The sequence below is a fragment of the Hypomesus transpacificus genome, chromosome 21 (genome assembly GCF_021917145.1).
Source record: "Hypomesus transpacificus isolate Combined female chromosome 21, fHypTra1, whole genome shotgun sequence".
In the NCBI taxonomy this organism is placed as follows: domain Eukaryota; kingdom Metazoa; phylum Chordata; class Actinopteri; order Osmeriformes; family Osmeridae; genus Hypomesus; species Hypomesus transpacificus.
The window spans coordinates 5985520-6002152 of NC_061080.1; the positions used below are offsets into that span (position 1 = coordinate 5985520).

At 52.0% G+C, this 16633-nt stretch overlaps 1 long non-coding RNA gene and 2 other non-coding genes across 4 annotated transcripts; all 3 read right to left on the reverse strand.

Annotated features, from left to right (window-relative positions):
* Positions 1-4020: 4020 nt before the first annotated feature.
* On the reverse strand, positions 4021-5100 carry LOC124483607. 2 transcript variants are annotated; one of them, XR_006957878.1, is made up of 4 exons: positions 5025-5100; positions 4681-4869; positions 4529-4593; positions 4021-4061 (listed from the first exon to the last, which is right to left on the reverse strand). It is a non-coding gene; the product is annotated as an uncharacterized LOC124483607 (long non-coding RNA). The 2 variants fall into 2 exon arrangements; XR_006957877.1 differs by lacking the exon at positions 4021-4061 and having other exon boundaries at positions 4514-4593.
* A 2332-nt stretch (positions 5101-7432) lies between these two features.
* Positions 7433-7551, reverse strand: LOC124483783. The gene has a single exon (XR_006957912.1). It is a non-coding gene; the product is annotated as a 5S ribosomal RNA (ribosomal RNA).
* Positions 7552-7708: 157 nt separating this feature from the next.
* Positions 7709-7827, reverse strand: LOC124483776. The gene has a single exon (XR_006957905.1). It is a non-coding gene; the product is annotated as a 5S ribosomal RNA (ribosomal RNA).
* Between the last annotated feature and the right edge of the window lie 8806 nt (positions 7828-16633).

Sequence of the window (16633 nt, forward strand, 5' to 3'; positions counted from 1 at the left end):
AACACAGCAGTTGAAGAAGACTTGGACACGGGATGTTGGATGAAGACTGATGGACTCCTATTTGCTGAAAAGGTCAGGTTGCCAACAAGAAAACACAGCAGTTGAAGAAGAATTGGACCCAGGATATTGGATGAAGACTGATGGGCTCCCATTTATTAAAAAGGTCAGGTTTGACAACAAGAAAACACAACAGTTGAAGAAGACTTGGACACGGGATATTGGAAGAAGACTTGGACACGGGATGTTGGATGAAGACTGATGGGCTCCTATTTGCTGAAAAGGTCAGGTTGCCAACAAGAAAACACAGCAGTTGAAGAAGAATTGGACACAGGATATTGGATGAAGACTGATGGGCTCCCATTTATTGAAAAGGTCAGGTTTGACAACAAGAAAACACAGCGGTTGAAGAAGACTTGGACACGGGATGTTGGATGAAGACTGATGGGCTCCTATTTGCTAAAAAGGTCAGGTTGACATCAAGAAAACACAGCGGTTGAAGAAGGCTTGGACACGGGATGTTGGATGAAGACTAACGGGATCCGGATTTAGACCGACTCTGTACTCCTGGAATCATGACCATCTGTCCATTGAGGCCTGAGCCGGTGTCTCTTGAGTTTATTTTGTCTCATGGGCTAAAACCATAATCTCTGAACCACCTGGACTCACTGCTGGGCTCTCAGCCCTCTACAGTGATTCTGATCTTGGGCCTTGTCATGGGACGTGGTCTCGGGTGACTGCCTGGAGTGGCGGTGGGCATCGGGTATATCGGATGTGATCCTGATGTCAGGCTAGCCGGCGGTCATCTGTCAGGGCATTGATTGGACATCACGGTCTGCATTGTTGGTGCTGGGGAAGATCGGATGTGACCTCAACCACTTTGCGGGCTTTGGTGGTCTGGGTTGTATTATTGTTCAGAGTAGGGATGTGCTTGTGTAACATGATTTCTCTGTGAGACTGCTGGCTCTGGGCTTCTGGATTATGCTGGTCTTAACCTCTATGGTGATTCGGAGTCTGAGAACGATTTTAATTAAGTTTTGATAATCACTCGGAAGATGTTTTTTGCCAACACTCTGGACAGGACGACACAGGAATTCTTCACTCAAGCTCTCTACAGGATTTCTCCATTTTAGAATAATCTTGGGATGGGGAGTGTATGTTACTCACTCTTTTCTACTTTTCCTAGTCTTTCTCTGCCTTCCGTGGGTGTCTACACTATGGGTCACTGCTCTATTTTCTTTCTCCAACTCTTGCCTAAACCCAACCCCCCCCCCCCCCCCTCTCTCCCTACCCTAACCCCACCTACACCCTATCCTAACCCCAACCCTAGACCCCTGGTGGGTCTCTCTTTCTCTCCTAAACCTAACCCTGCTTTCTATCCTAACCCTCTTTTATTCCTAGGACAGGTAAGTATTATTATTATTGACATTCATGTTGTCTTATTGTGAAGCAGCTCAGGTAGGTATTATTATTGACATGAATATTTTATTGTCTGCTAGGTTTTTATTAGTAAAATTGCTTTTTAATGTTAAAGTCGCTAGTTTATTGGAAAGTCGCTTTGAGTTGAGGCGTCTGGGCATTCTGTTAGTTTTTCCCATTTCTTCTCAGAACAGCATTGGGTGGGACGGTTTCTCTGTGGACTGGACTTTTTTTTTTTTTTTTTACAAAATTCAGGTGTTGACGTACCAATTGGACTGGAATCACACACTGGGGATTTGATCAACCCTGGTGGGCCTGCCTATGGTGAGGGTGTCTAGTGTTTCGAAGGCCGAAACACCCAATGATCCTAGGTATACTACTGATGATGTGATTCCACAATTTAGATTCTCACATTTGGCGTTAAATCTCACTTCTACTTGACTGACAAACGCTGTGACAGCTGTATTTATTTTAGCAATAGGAGGGTTGAAGTCTTGAGACGATGGTATATCATCCAGAGGGATGTTAATGCTGATGGGCTCCTATTTGCTAAAAAGGTCAGGTTTGACAACAAGAAAGCACAACAGTTGAAGAGGACTTGGACATTGGATGAAGACTAATGGAAAGGTCAGGTTTGACAACAACATTTGAAGAAGACTTTGACACAGGATGTTGGAAGAGGACTTGAACACAGGATATTGGATGAAGACTATGATCCCTCTCAACACCTCCCCAAAACCCCCCCCACACTCCCTTCTCGCTCCCCGCCATCCCCCACCCCTTTCCCCGCCCCCGGCCAACCCCCGCCCCCCCCACCCCTTTCCCCGCCCCCGCCACCCCCCACTTTATTTTACTCTCTCCTCCCATCCTGGGAATTTCCCCTTGGATGGTAGGTAGAGGCTGACTAAAGCCCTGTGGGCAACAGTGTTCCTCGCCCCGTGGGTGTCGACTCTGTATGGTCATATCATAGATATATATATATTCTCACACTTCCCTCATTGTTTTCCCCACCCCTTTCCGCACCACCCTTCAGCTCTCTTCCCCCCCCCCCCCCCCCCCCCCCCCACCCTCTCACCACCCTCCAGCTCTCTCCCCCCGCCACCCCCACCCAAAGAATTTCCGGTCCATACTTCAGTATTTTGGTTCAATATTAGGAGGAAAGTCTTCGGACAACAGTATGTCAACCCTGTGGGATGCTAATACTGTCAGACTCCTATTGTTTAGCTCTTGAGCCGACAGACTAGTGCTTGCAAATCAGTTCTTTTAGACCTTTAGAATATATTCTTTATTCCATTTCAGGGGTTGGAGTGAGAGGATTTTCAGGTGCGCGTGCCATAATGGGGTCTCACCTGAACTGTGGTCCCGTCGGGGTCCCACAGGGTGTTTCCTCGTCACTATTGCCAAACCTAACCCTAACCCTAACCCTGTTCTCCTCTGAGGAAGCCTTATGAAGGTGAAACGTTAGGAGCTTCCACTTTTATTCTTTTACTCTTTTATTCTTTTATGGGGGGCAAAAACTTTTAGAGTGCATTTTAAACTATGGTTTTATTCAGAGTGGACCCAGTCCATCTTTGAACCCTTTTTAGTCTTTTGTTTTAAACAAACAGTTGCATATATTTGCACCCAGTACTTGGCACTTTATGAGCAGGGGAGAGAACCCTGGTTGGCTCAGTTCCCTCTTTGTGTGGGGTGAGTGTGTGGGTGTGGGTGTGTGGTGCACTTACCTTATTCCTGGTTGGAACCTTTTGTTCATAAAGCACAGTGTGCAGTTCTATAGGGACTGACCAAGGAAGGGGCCATCTTCACCCTGCACAGGTGTCATTGGGGCAAAAAAAGACAACCCTTGTAGTAAGGGCTCTCTTTAGAAAGGCTTTTCTAAAGGCCATCATTTTCTATGTGCAATAAAAGGACTAAATATGAAAATACCATAGGCAATAGATGCACTTTATTTATGTCTTAACAATTTTATTGAGACATTTTAGAAATACTTTTAGCAGTTTTAGCGGTTTTACTTTTTATAAGGAGTATGGAAGTGGGACCAACAGAAACAGGAAACGGGAGAAACCATCCCAAATGCCTGAATGTCCCACTGGCCAAAATCTATTTTAAACTTCTCCAAGCTCTGCATCACACAGAGATCCTGGATGATTCCATCTCCAAGGGGTCCTGTCCAAGAGGGATGCAGAGGCAGGTTAATAAATTAACAACTTTTATTAAGCCTGCGTCCCCCTCGTCTGAAACCACCAGTAAGGTGAAAATCAACACCAACAAATGGTTAGAGGGGAACCTGGAAATTTTAAAACGTCATTATGATGATTTGCTGGTCTTTTTACTGAGCGACTTACCTGTGATGGATGAGGAGGCTTTCCGATTGGCGGTGGGCTGGGGCAGGTTGAGATATAAACGCAAATTCACAACAACATCAGTGAAAACATTGCGGGATATACTTACCTCCCCGGGAGAAAGTCCATCTTCTCAAACCCTCCAACCAGATCCGGAGGCCTTTCCACCATTGCCTGCATCCACAGGGAGAGGGGGCACAGCCCCAACCAGGCTGGGGCCCCCCATCAGTGTTGTCGCCCAGGGGCATGGATACTCACCTTTGGTAGGGATGAGGGAAACTTTAGAGGCCTCTGGAACATCTCCTGTGGGTAAAACAAAGAACATCAAAGGGTCACATGGGTTAAGCACAATTGGAACTACCTTACTTACCTTTAAGGAGGCCCTGAACAACACATCTGGGGCCTCTGAAATTGTGAGGGAGAGGGTCCAAGTTGCCCCCAGTAGTGGCAGTGAGGTGGCAATTGGCTTGGCTATTGCCAGCCCACCCGCAGGATTGGAGACCAGTTTCTCTCCCAAAGTGCTGTTGACGCGGCTGAGTGACACCGAGGTGGATCTAAGGGGTCCTAATCCCACCCTGACCCTGAACCCTAACCCCAACCCTCCCTTCCCTATACTTAACCCTCCCCCCTCCCCAAACCCCATGGCGGAGGAAAGGGGACTTAACCCCTCCCTGACCCCTTATCCTAACCCCAACCCCTCCTTCCCCATACCTCACCCCAACCCTCCCTCCTCCCCCCTCCCCCTTTCCCTTCCCCTTGACCCTACTTACCGTCACGCTCTCAGCCAGTCACAGCCAAAGGTCCTCCTCAGAGAGGAGCCCGTTATCCATCCGACCTGTTGGAGGAAAATACATGATTGGAATCTAGACGTAGTGAAACCCATAGTGGTACTGGGGGACAAGAATCTTTCGGCTATCCCTACTTTTAAGGATGAACATATCCAGGTTGACAGTTTCCCAGGGGCAAACTGCCATCATTTAAGGGGGATACTGGAGAAGCTGACGCCGAACCCAAACACAGAACATGTGATTCTGTCAGTGGGGATGGTGAACTGTCTGGATAGACAGAAACCCAGGACCACAGTGAAACAGCTGCAGCAGCTTGGGAAAACCTGTCAAAGGAAATTTCCCAAAGCCGTGATCTACGTGCCACTCATTAATTTTTCAGACAGGTTGGCTAAGGACCAGCAAAAATTATTTGAAGCTTTTAACGCATACATTGCTTTTAATGCATACATTGATAATGAATCTCCTTTTAAAACGTTACCTGAGATGGATCAACGCCAATTCCAGGTAACGGGACGGGATCCGGTTCTCTGGACCACTGAAACCGCAGAGACAATGTTAAAATTATGGATTAGTGATTTATTAATATGAACATCTAAAGGTTGTATACCCCCTGCTGTCTTCCAGGTGGGAGGTGAGGGATTCCTGTGGAAGGAGAAAAAGTGATTTAACAATATCAGGAATCAGAAAAAAGTGTATATATGCACATACCTTCTTACCTGGGATACTTACCTGTGGTGACCAGTGGGGGGCAGAAAGGTTCCTGTAGGACAAAAAAAGAAAGAAGATCAACACAGATCTACAGTATAGGGTATTTAGTCTTTTACTTACCTGGGATACTTACCTACTAGGATACCTACCTTGATGGGAATATAATCCTCCTCTTCACCTTTTTCCTGGGGATGAAAAAAACCATAAAATATAAGCATAAGACTTGTGCCAGTGCAACTCTAGCCCTTGATTGGGCTAAGACCTTCCCAAACCTAACCCTAACCCTAACCCTTCCTTGATCTCCTTATCTGTCCACTCCTCCTACTCTGCTCTCCCTGCTCTTACCTAAACTTAAGTCTAGACTCTGGGTCTTCTCTTCTACTGTCCCTCTGTCTTTACCCTGACCTCAACCCCTCCTTTTTCTTATCTAACCCTAAGTCCCCCCTCTGCTCTAACCTCAACCCCTTCTGACCTTGCCTGTGATTTCGGTGTCTACGGCTTTCTCTGGCCTCTTTACTGTGTTTGATCCATACCTTTCTTTTCTTTCACAGATCCGCTGCTGCGCTGCATCCACCTTGATCTGTATACTTTTTCCTTCACAGGTCCATTACGGCACTACATCCACCCTAATTTGTTCACTTTTTCTTTTACAGATGCCTTCTGGGTTTCTCTCACCTTGCATACACACATACACACACACACACACACACACACACACACACTGTCCATACATTTTGCTACTCTGTGCATTCTCTCTCTCTCTCCTCTATCCTCTTTTCCCTAGCTGATTAATTGAGATGACCGATTCTGGTGGGCGCCCACGGACACAGGGGGTACGAACACCCCCCTTTTTGTGGTCGTCACCCCTGAGTTCTTGATAGTCCATGGTCCTAGGAACGGCCCTTGTCCTGCGTTGGGGGTTTAATTTCATAACTTTGTCACCTGATGAGCTCTTAGGAGAGCGAAACTGCAGTCGTGGCCGGTTAGGACCTCACATATCCCTGTTTAATGTTCTGGCATGGGCCTGCAGGAGGCACCGCCCGGGGAGTGGAGTTCTGCGTTCTTGACTACAACCTTGCTTTGGCTCCGAGGAGCCCCCTCTCTTGCTCTGCCTACTACACACTCTCACACTCTCCTCTCGCTCGCACACACACATCTCCACATCCACACGCATTGTCTCTTTTTCCCTTCTCACAGGCCCTGTCCTTCCTGTACTCATGTACACCTGCGGTGCTCTTCTTCTGAGCACCCCCATTTTGCTTTCACGGCACTCGTGTGTCCTGTCCACTAACCCGCTCTCTCCCCAGGTGCACATGAGGTGCAGATGTCTTCTACTCTTCAAACACGCCCTGGTTTTGGTATAGGTTATTCTCTCTTTTTCAGGCAGGCCTCTTTTAGACTTTCAGATTGAGTTGGCTTCTGGGCACAGGTATAGCACGCACTCACACACTCATGTGCATCCATTCACTCACGACAGTGCCACTACTCTTCAAGAGGACCCTGTTTGGACTTCGCAGAATCACCGTTGCCGCTGGGACACCTTTGGCTCCGCGCAATCGGCGCTTCGCGCCGATGCGCTCCGCGCTTAGGATTGGATGTGAGGAGCCCCCAGTGTCTTCACTCGGATGTAGCATGTGCTACGGCTACCGGTCACCTCTGCTACCCACGCGTGAACCTTGACACCAGAGGTCTCCTACCTCTCCTCCTCGGGGGTTACCTTGCTTGTGGGGACAGAAGACTTCAGAGCATGCTCCTGCTTAGACCTGGTGGTTTGCACACGTCCGTTAGTGGATACGGGGGTGGGTTATCCATGTACCCGTCGGTTGCTCACGTCCTCTTAGTGCTTAGGCATTTATTTACCTCGGGTAGCAAGCATGACAAGGTCTACAGGCCTGGGACTCCTTTGGGGTCCTGGAGGGGGTCCATTCCCCTACCCCCTCTGATGGATGATCTACATGGGTCTAGGATACTTGTGCATTTACCCCTAGCCTATGCGGGTCGAAGTACTGAACTGCTTGGCGTGGGGGTCTTCAGAAACTGTTCCCTAACCCTAACCCTAACCCTCTCTCTCTCTCTCTCTCTCTCTCTCTGCAAAAGGAAAACAGCTTCCAGCCCCTTTCATGAAGGACTACTTGTGTATATTGCAAAGATTTCAGTTTCCAAGTGAGTGAGCAAAAGAGCATACAGCACCTGGTATTCCCAGGCAGTCTCCCATCCAAGTACTAACCAGGCCCGACCCTGCTTAGCTTCCGAGATCGGACGAGATCGGGCGTTGCCAGGCTGGTTTGGCCGTACGAAATACGATGACAACCATGGCAATGCAAGGCTCTCTCTCTCTCTCTCTCTCTCTCTCGTTCTCTCTCTCTGCAAAAGGAAAACAGCTTCCAGCCCCTTTCATGAAGGACTACTTGTGTATATTGCAAAGATTTCAGTTTCCAAGTGAGTGAGCAAAAGAGCATACAGCACCTGGTATTCCCAGGCGGTCTCCCATCCAAGTACTAACCAGGCCCGACCCTGCTTAGCTTCCGAGATCGGACGAGATCGGGCGTTGCCAGGCTGGTTTGGCCGTACGAAATACGATGACAACCATGGCAATGCAAGTCTCTCTCTCTCTCTCTCTCTCTCTCTCTCTCTCTCTCTCTCTCTCTCTCTCTGCAAAAGGAAAACAGCTTCCAGCCCCTTTCATGAAGGACTACTTGTGTATATTGCAAAGATTTCAGTTTCCAAGTGAGTGAGCAAAAGAGCATACAACACCTGGTATTCCCAGGCGGTCTCCCATCCAAGTACTAACCAGGCCCGACCCTGCTTAGCTTCCGAGATCGGACGAGATCGGGCGTTTTTTTTTTTTTCTCTTTATTATAAAAACAACATCTACAATATTTGCTGACACTTCAGCTTACATTACATATATATAGCACAGGTCCAAACATCATGTACAAATTACAACATTGATCACATGTTAAAGTCCTGCTTCAACAAGCTCTCAATACAACCATGAACCGAAAATGAAAGAAAAACTCAAAACCTAAACACCAAACCCCCCCCTTCTTCTTTCTCTATAAATCTACAATCCTTCAAAAATACCTTCTCAAAGTCCCCATGTCCATACTTGTACATCAGTCCCACATCCTTTTTTAACATCCCCACAAATATGTCCCACACTTTTACCCTCTTAGCCTCAAAACGCGCCAAAAGTTCCGCCTTAAGTACACTGCATATCTTGCATGGGACAACACATAGTTCAATAACTCTATATTTAACCCATTCACTCTCTCCCACACTCCAAACAATACTAAACACCTCCAATCAAACCGTCCTATCCATTCCACTCCCCAGTTTGACGCCAACAATAGCTTAAGCCTTACATAAAACCCAGACACAGAGTTGCATTCAAACATCATGTGCATCAGGTTTTCATCCTCCTCTTCACACACATCACACACTCGTGACACTGACCTGTCTATCTGATGAATCACCACCTTAGTGTAAATCCTGTTGTGCCTAAGCATAAAATCAAAATGTGTACATTCAAGACTATTTAGTTTCACCAATAAATTACCCCACAAACATTCCATATCCAACCCCGGAAACACACACCTCCACACCTTCTCCGAGGCAGGTACCCTAACCTTCCCAACTAGCAGAGCCCAGTAAATATCTTTTACCCTGGCAGAGGACAATGCCCGGCTAGACTCCCCCATCCCCATCCGTAAGTCAGGCAATGCTCCCACATTCCCCACCCACACAGAACTGTCCAGAATATCAACCCACTCCCTGGGGAAGCACTCCTTTAACCTCTCAAAGACCCCTAATACCGCCCCTCTGCCGATATCCCACTCCACTGCCCAGATAGTGTCCAGGATTGCCTGATCCGTCAGGAACCCTGGGATTACCTCATACCTAAAATCCCGAACCTTCACCATACCTGCCTTCATGAACACCTTACTCTCCAAAAGCCTTCCCCTTGATTTCAGCACAGGATTCAAAAACACCGGCATATTCAAAATCACCCCTGCCGATACACATGAATAGGTAATTTGGGGCAAAAACTCCCCCCAAGCCCTAAACACCTCCTTATAAAACTCAGGTGCCCCTACATACATCCCTGGCTTCAGACACATTAACAGGCCATAATCCCCACAACCACTAACTTTATCTACCCAGTGGCGAAAAAACTCCATCCACCCATGACCCTGCTCTCCATACAAACATTTCTTAACTGTCTTGACCCGCATGGCTTTCAGTTTAACTTCAATGTCCATTAATCTCAACCCCCCCTTCAAATAATCTGCAATCAAAACATCATGAGCAATCTTAACCGCTCCCCCACCCCCACCCCACAAGAAGCCGGATACCATCCCCTTGATTTCCTTCAACACCCACACAGGCACATCCAAAACACCTAACACATAGACACATTTAGACATTAGCAAAGCATTCACCACCACCACTTTACCTCTCAATTTCAATTTCCTTTGTTGCCAGAAGTTCAAAGTGGTCTTGATCTTGTTAATCACCCCAGTCCATGTAATGTCTCTGGCTTCACATTCATTCACCCCAATATTCACCCCCAAAACCTTTACATAATCCTTTACCGTTCTAAAAGGAACGTTACATGTGGATATGTCCATTTCTTTTGCACACAACATTTCACTTTTTTCAACATTCATCCTTGCCCCAGATGCCTTCCCATATATATCAAAACATTTCATTAAACATTTTACACTGTCCACATCCATTACAGTACATGTTGTATCGTCAGCATAGTGATGCAGGACACTCACTCCTCCCCCTGGCATTTTTACACCACGGACACCACAATCACTTTTAACAAATGCTGCCAAGGGTTCCACTGAAATGCTGTAAAGCATTGCAGACAGTGGGCATCCCTGCCTTATAGACCTGCCCAGTGGAAAGGAGTCAGTCAGCACCCCGTTACACTTCACAGCACTTCGTGCTGCACCATATAACAGCTCCACCCATCCTCGCAATCTAGGCCCAAAACCAAACCTTTCCATGGTCTCCAGTAGGAACCGGTGCTCCACTCTATCAAAAGCCTTGTTCAGATCCAGGCAGAGCACAACCCCTCCCACATCCTGCATATGCCTCACAACATCCCTGATAGTGCATATGGTGTCTGCAATATCCCTCCCCGGAACCCCATAAGCCTGAGTAGGTGCAATGATGCTTCCCATCACCTTTTTAAGTCTGTTGGCTAGTATCTTAGCCAATACCTTATGATCAATGTTCAGTAAAGAAATAGGCCTATGATTTTCAAGTTTCAAATGACTCCCCCTCCCTTTGTAAAGCACTGTTAAAACTCCTAAGGCCATTGACTCAGGCACCACCCTCCTCTCCTCCATGCACTCAAATACCCGCATCAACAGAGGGGCCAGGATACCACTAAATGCTCTATAGAATTCAGCAGTAAGGCCATCTGAACCTGGACTTTTATTCAAATTCAGCCCAGATATTGCACCTGTGACCTCATCCCTCGTGATATCAGCATCACACATCCCCACATCCTCCACCGCCACCCTTGTCTTCACAGCTTCCAGCACACTCTCCATACACTCCTCCTTCACCCCACCCGAAGTATATAAACCTTCATAGAAAGATTGTACCGTGCTCAAAATACCCACCAGATCTGTAACTCTCTCCCCTTGGTCATCTATCAGCTCAGTAAAATAACTCTTCTCCTGCCTCCTCTTTTCTAGCCCAAGAAAAAAACCTGTGCTCCTCTCCCCTTCCACCACGTACCTTGCTCTACTCCTCACCACTGCCCCTGTGCACCTATGCCTTTCCACAGCCCTCATCTCCTCCCTCACCCTCAAATACTCTGCAGTGTCATATCCAGCATCCGCCTCTATCATTTCCAACTCAAAGGCCATCTGTGACTTAACCCTTGTGCTACCTTCGGGTCATTGTGACCCACCGTCGTGTAGGTAAATAATTTTACCTAACCCTTGTGCTACCTTCGGGTCATTGTGACCCACCGTCGTGTAGGTAAATAATTTTACCTAACCCTTGTGCTACCTTCGGGTCATTGTGACCCACAGTCGTGTAGGTTAATAATTTTACCTAACCCTTGTGCTACCTTCGGGTCATTGTGACCCCCAAAGTGAATATACCACGTTATATCACTAGTTAACACTAGGTGGCTAGAGAGAGAGAGAGAGAGAGAGAGAGAGAGAGAGAGAGAGAGAGAGAGAGAGAGAGAGAGAGAGAGAGAGAGAGAGAGAGAGAGAGAGAGAGACCACGCGGAGTGTAAAGAAAATGTTTCAATTTATTTATTTATTTTATCATGAAAAGTTGAGTCAAATGAATTGCTTTCTTGGATTCGAATGAAACACTTTGCATCGTTACTCTCGGCCGGAGAATATATATATAAATATATATAAACATCCCTCTCTCCCACTCCATTTAGTCCAACCACGGCCTTCACGATCGTCGATCCCTCTAGGCGGGAGAATTGTCTGGGCGTCCCTCCGGCCGGCCCGGAGGCGCGTCAGGCCTGTGAGGTCAGGTCGAGCGTCAGGGGAAACCGCGACGGGACATGCCTGCCCGCCCGTCCGCCGGCCGGCCCGGAGGCGCGTCAGGCCTGTGAGGTCAGGTCGAGCGTCAGGGGAAACCGCGACGGGACATGCCTGCCCGCCCGGACGCCGGCCCGCCCGGAGGCGTTTTAGGCCTGTGACGTCAGGTCGAGCGTCGTCAGGGGGAAACCGCGGCGGGACATGCCTGCCCGCACGCGCGCCTGGCATGGCATGGCATGGCATGGCCTGACCTGGCCTGGCATGGCAGGCCTCGCGGAGTGGGAATAATGTCACGCTATTGTGATTATGAAGAACGATCATGGGTCACGTGATAGACGAACTTACCTGTTGGTCACTTTTATAATTTCATACTTTTACGTAAATACATAAACATCCCACTCTCCCACTCCATTTAGTCCAACCACGGCCTTCACGATCGTCGATCCCTCTGGGCGGGAGAATTGGCCGGGCGTCCGTCCCGCCCGCACGCTCGCTCGCCCAGAGGCGTGTCACCCCTCGGAATTCGAGGCCTGTGAGGCGTCAGGTCGAGCGTCAGGGGAAACCGCGGCGGGACATGCCTGCCCGCCCGGACGCCGGCCGGCCCGGAGGCGCGTCAGGCCCGTGAGGTCAGGTCGAGCGTCAGGGGAAACCGCGACGGGACATGCCTGCCCGCCCGCGCGCTGGTCCGCCGGCCTTCCGGTCCGGAGGCGCTTTAGGCCTGTGACGTCAGGTCGAGCGTCAGGGGAAACCGCGACGGGACATGCCTGCCCGCACGCGAGCCTGGCGTGGCCTGACCTGGCCTGGCCTGGCCTGGCATGGCATGGCAGGCCTCGCGGAGTGGAATAATATCACGCTATTGTGATTATGAAGAACGATCGTGGGTCACGTGATAGACGAACTTACCTGTTGGTCACTTTTATAATTTCATACTCTTACGCCTGCCTTTATATACATTTATATAAATACATAAACATCCCACTCTCCCACTCCATTTAGTCCAACCACGGCCTTCACGATCGTCGATCCCTCTGGGCGGGAGAATTGGCCGGGCGTCCGTCCCGCCCGCACGCTCGCTCGCCCAGAGGCGTGTCACCCCTCGGAATTCGAGGCCTGTGAGGCGTCAGGTCGAGCGTCAGGGGAAACCGCGGCGGGACATGCCTGCCCGCCCGGACGCCGGCCGGCCCGGAGGCGCGTCAGGCCCGTGAGGTCAGGTCGAGCGTCAGGGGAAACCGCGACGGGACATGCCTGCCCGCCCGCGCGCTGGTCCGCCGGCCTTCCGGTCCGGAGGCGCTTTAGGCCTGTGACGTCAGGTCGAGCGTCAGGGGAAACCGCGACGGGACATGCCTGCCCGCCCGCGCGCTGGTCCGCCGGCCTTCCGGTCCGGAGGCGCTTTAGGCCTGTGACGTCAGGTCGAGCGTCAGGGGAAACCGCGACGGGACATGCCTGCCCGCCCGCCCGCGCGCTGGTCCGCCGGCCTTCCGGTCCGGAGGCGCTTTAGGCCTGTGAGGTCAGGTCGAGCGTCAGGGGAAACCGCAACGGGACATGCCTGCCCGCACGCCAGCCTGGCGTGGCCTGACCTGGCCTGGCCTGGCATGGCAGGCCTCGCGGAGTGGAATAATATCACGCTATTGTGATTATGAAGAACGATCGTGGGTCACGTGATAGACGAACTTACCTGTTGGTCACTTTTATAATTTCATACTCTTACGCCTGCCTTTATATACATTTATATAAATACATAAACATCCCACTCTCCCACTCCATTTAGTCCAACCACGGCCTTCACGATCGTCGATCCCTCTGGGCGGGAGAATTGGCCGGGCGTCCGTCCCGCCCGCACGCTCGCTCGCTCGCCCAGAGGCGTGTCACCCCTCGGAATTCGAGGCCTGTGAGGCGTCAGGTCGAGCGTCAGGGGAAACCGCGGCGGGACATGCCTGCCCGCCCGGACGCCGGCCGGCCCGGAGGCGCGTCAGGCCCGTGAGGTCAGGTCGAGCCTCAGGGGAAACCGCGACGGGACATGCCTGCCCGCCCGCCCGCGCGCTGGTCCGCCGGCCGGCCGGCCGGCCCGGAGGCGCTTCAGGCCTGTGAGGTCAGGTCGAGCGTCAGGGGAAACCGCGGCGGGACATGCCTGTCCGCACGCGCGCCTGGCATGGCCTGGCCTGGCAGGCCTCGCCGAGTGGAATAATATCACGCTATTGTGATTATGAAGAACGATCGTGGGTCACGTGATAGACAAACTTACCTGTTGGTCACTTTTATAATTTCATACTCTTACGCCTGCCTTTATATACATTTATATAAATACATAAACATCCAACTCTCCCACTCCATTTAGTCCAACCACGGCCTTCACGATCGTCGATCCCTGTAGGCGGGACATGCCTGCCCGCACGCGCGCCTGGCATGGCCTGACCAAGTCCAACCACGGCCTTCACGATCGTCGATCCCTCTGGGTGGGAGAATTGGCCGGGCGTCCCTCCCGCCCGCTCGCTCGCTCGCTCGCCCAGAGGCGTGTCACCCCTCGGAATTCGAGGCCGGGGCGGGACATGCCTGGCCGCCCATCCGCCGGCCCGCGCGCCCGGAGGCGTTTTAGGCCTGTGACGTCAGGTCGAGCGTCAGGGGAAACCGCGACGGGACATGCCTGCCCGCCCGCCCGCCCGCGCGCTGGTCCGCCGGCCGGCCGGCCGGCCCGGAGGCGCTTCAGGCCTGTGAGGTCAGGTCGAGCGTCAGGGGAAACCGCGGCGGGACATGCCTGCCCGCACGCGCGCCTGGCATGGCCTGGCCTGGCAGGCCTCGCCGAGTGGAATAATATCACGCTATTGTGATTATGAAGAACGATCGTGGGTCACGTGATAGACAAACTTACCTGTTGGTCACTTTTATAATTTCATACTCTTACGCCTGCCTTTATATACATTTATATAAATACATAAACATCCAACTCTCCCACTCCATTTAGTCCAACCACGGCCTTCACGATTGTCGATCCCTGTAGGCGGGACATGCCTGCCCGCACGCGCGCCTGGCATGGCCTGACCAAGTCCAACCACGGCCTTCACGATCGTCGATCCCTCTGGGTGGGAGAATTGGCCGGGCGTCCCTCCCGCCCGCTCGCTCGCTCGCTCGCCCAGAGGCGTGTCACCCCTCGGAATTTGAGGCCGGGGCGGGACATGCCTGGCCGCCCATCCGCCGGCCCGCGCGCCCGGAGGCGTTTTAGGCCTGTGACGTCAGGTCGAGCGTCAGGGGAAACCGCGACGGGACATGCCTGCCCGCCCGCCCGCGCGCTGGTCCGCCGGCCGGCCGGCCGGCCCGGAGGCGCTTCAGGCCTGTGAGGTCAGGTCGAGCGTCAGGGGAAACCGCGGCGGGACATGCCTGCCCGCACGCGCGCCTGGCATGGCCTGGCCTGGCAGGCCTCGCCGAGTGGAATAATATCACGCTATTGTGATTATGAAGAACGATCGTGGGTCACGTGATAGACAAACTTACCTGTTGGTCACTTTTATAATTTCATACTCTTACGCCTGCCTTTATATACATTTATATAAATACATAAACATCCAACTCTCCCACTCCATTTAGTCCAACCACGGCCTTCACGATCGTCGATCCCTGTAGGCGGGACATGCCTGCCCGCACGCGCGCCTGGCATGGCCTGACCAAGTCCAACCACGGCCTTCACGATCGTCGATCCCTCTGGGTGGGAGAATTGGCCGGGCGTCCCTCCCGCCCGCTCGCTCGCTCGCTCGCCCAGAGGCGTGTCACCCCTCGGAATTCGAGGCCGGGGCGGGACATGCCTGGCCGCCCATCCGCCGGCCCGCGCGCCCGGAGGCGTTTTAGGCCTGTGACGTCAGGTCGAGCGTCAGGGGAAACCGCGACGGGACATGCCTGCCCGCCCGCCCGCGCGCTGGTCCGCCGGCCGGCCGGCCGGCCCGGAGGCGCTTCAGGCCTGTGAGGTCAGGTCGAGCGTCAGGGGAAACCGCGGCGGGACATGCCTGCCCGCACGCGCGCCTGGCATGGCCTGGCCTGGCAGGCCTCGCCGAGTGGAATAATATCACGCTATTGTGATTATGAAGAACGATCGTGGGTCACGTGATAGACAAACTTACCTGTTGGTCACTTTTATAATTTCATACTCTTACGCCTGCCTTTATATACATTTATATAAATACATAAACATCCAACTCTCCCACTCCATTTAGTCCAACCACGGCCTTCACGATCGTCGATCCCTGTAGGCGGGACATGCCTGCCCGCACGCGCGCCTGGCATGGCCTGACCAAGTCCAACCACGGCCTTCACGATCGTCGATCCCTCTAGGTGGGAGAATTGGCCGGGCGTCCCTCCCTCCCGCCCGCTCGCTCACTCGCTCGCCCAGAGGCGTGTCACCCCTCGGAATTCGAGGCCGGGGCGGGACATGCCTGCCCGCCCATCCGCCGGCCCGCGCGCCCGGAGGCGTTTTAGGCCTGTGACGTCAGGTCGAGCGTCAGGGGAAACCGCGACGGGACATGCCTGCCCGCCCGCCCGCGCGCTGGTCCGCCGGCCGGCCGGCCCGGAGGCGCTTCAGGCCTGTGAGGTCAGGTCGAGCGTCAGGGGAAACCGCGGCGGGACATGCCTGCCCGCACGCGCGCCTGGCATGGCCTGGCCTGGCAGGCCTCGCCGAGTGGAATAATATCACGCTATTGTGATTATGAAGAACGATCGTGGGTCACGTGATAGACGAACTTACCTGTTGGTCACTTTTATAATTTCATACTTTTAAGCCTGCCTTTATATACCTTTATATAAATATATAAACATCCCACCCTCCAACTCCATTTAGTCCAACCACGGCCTTCACGATCGTCGA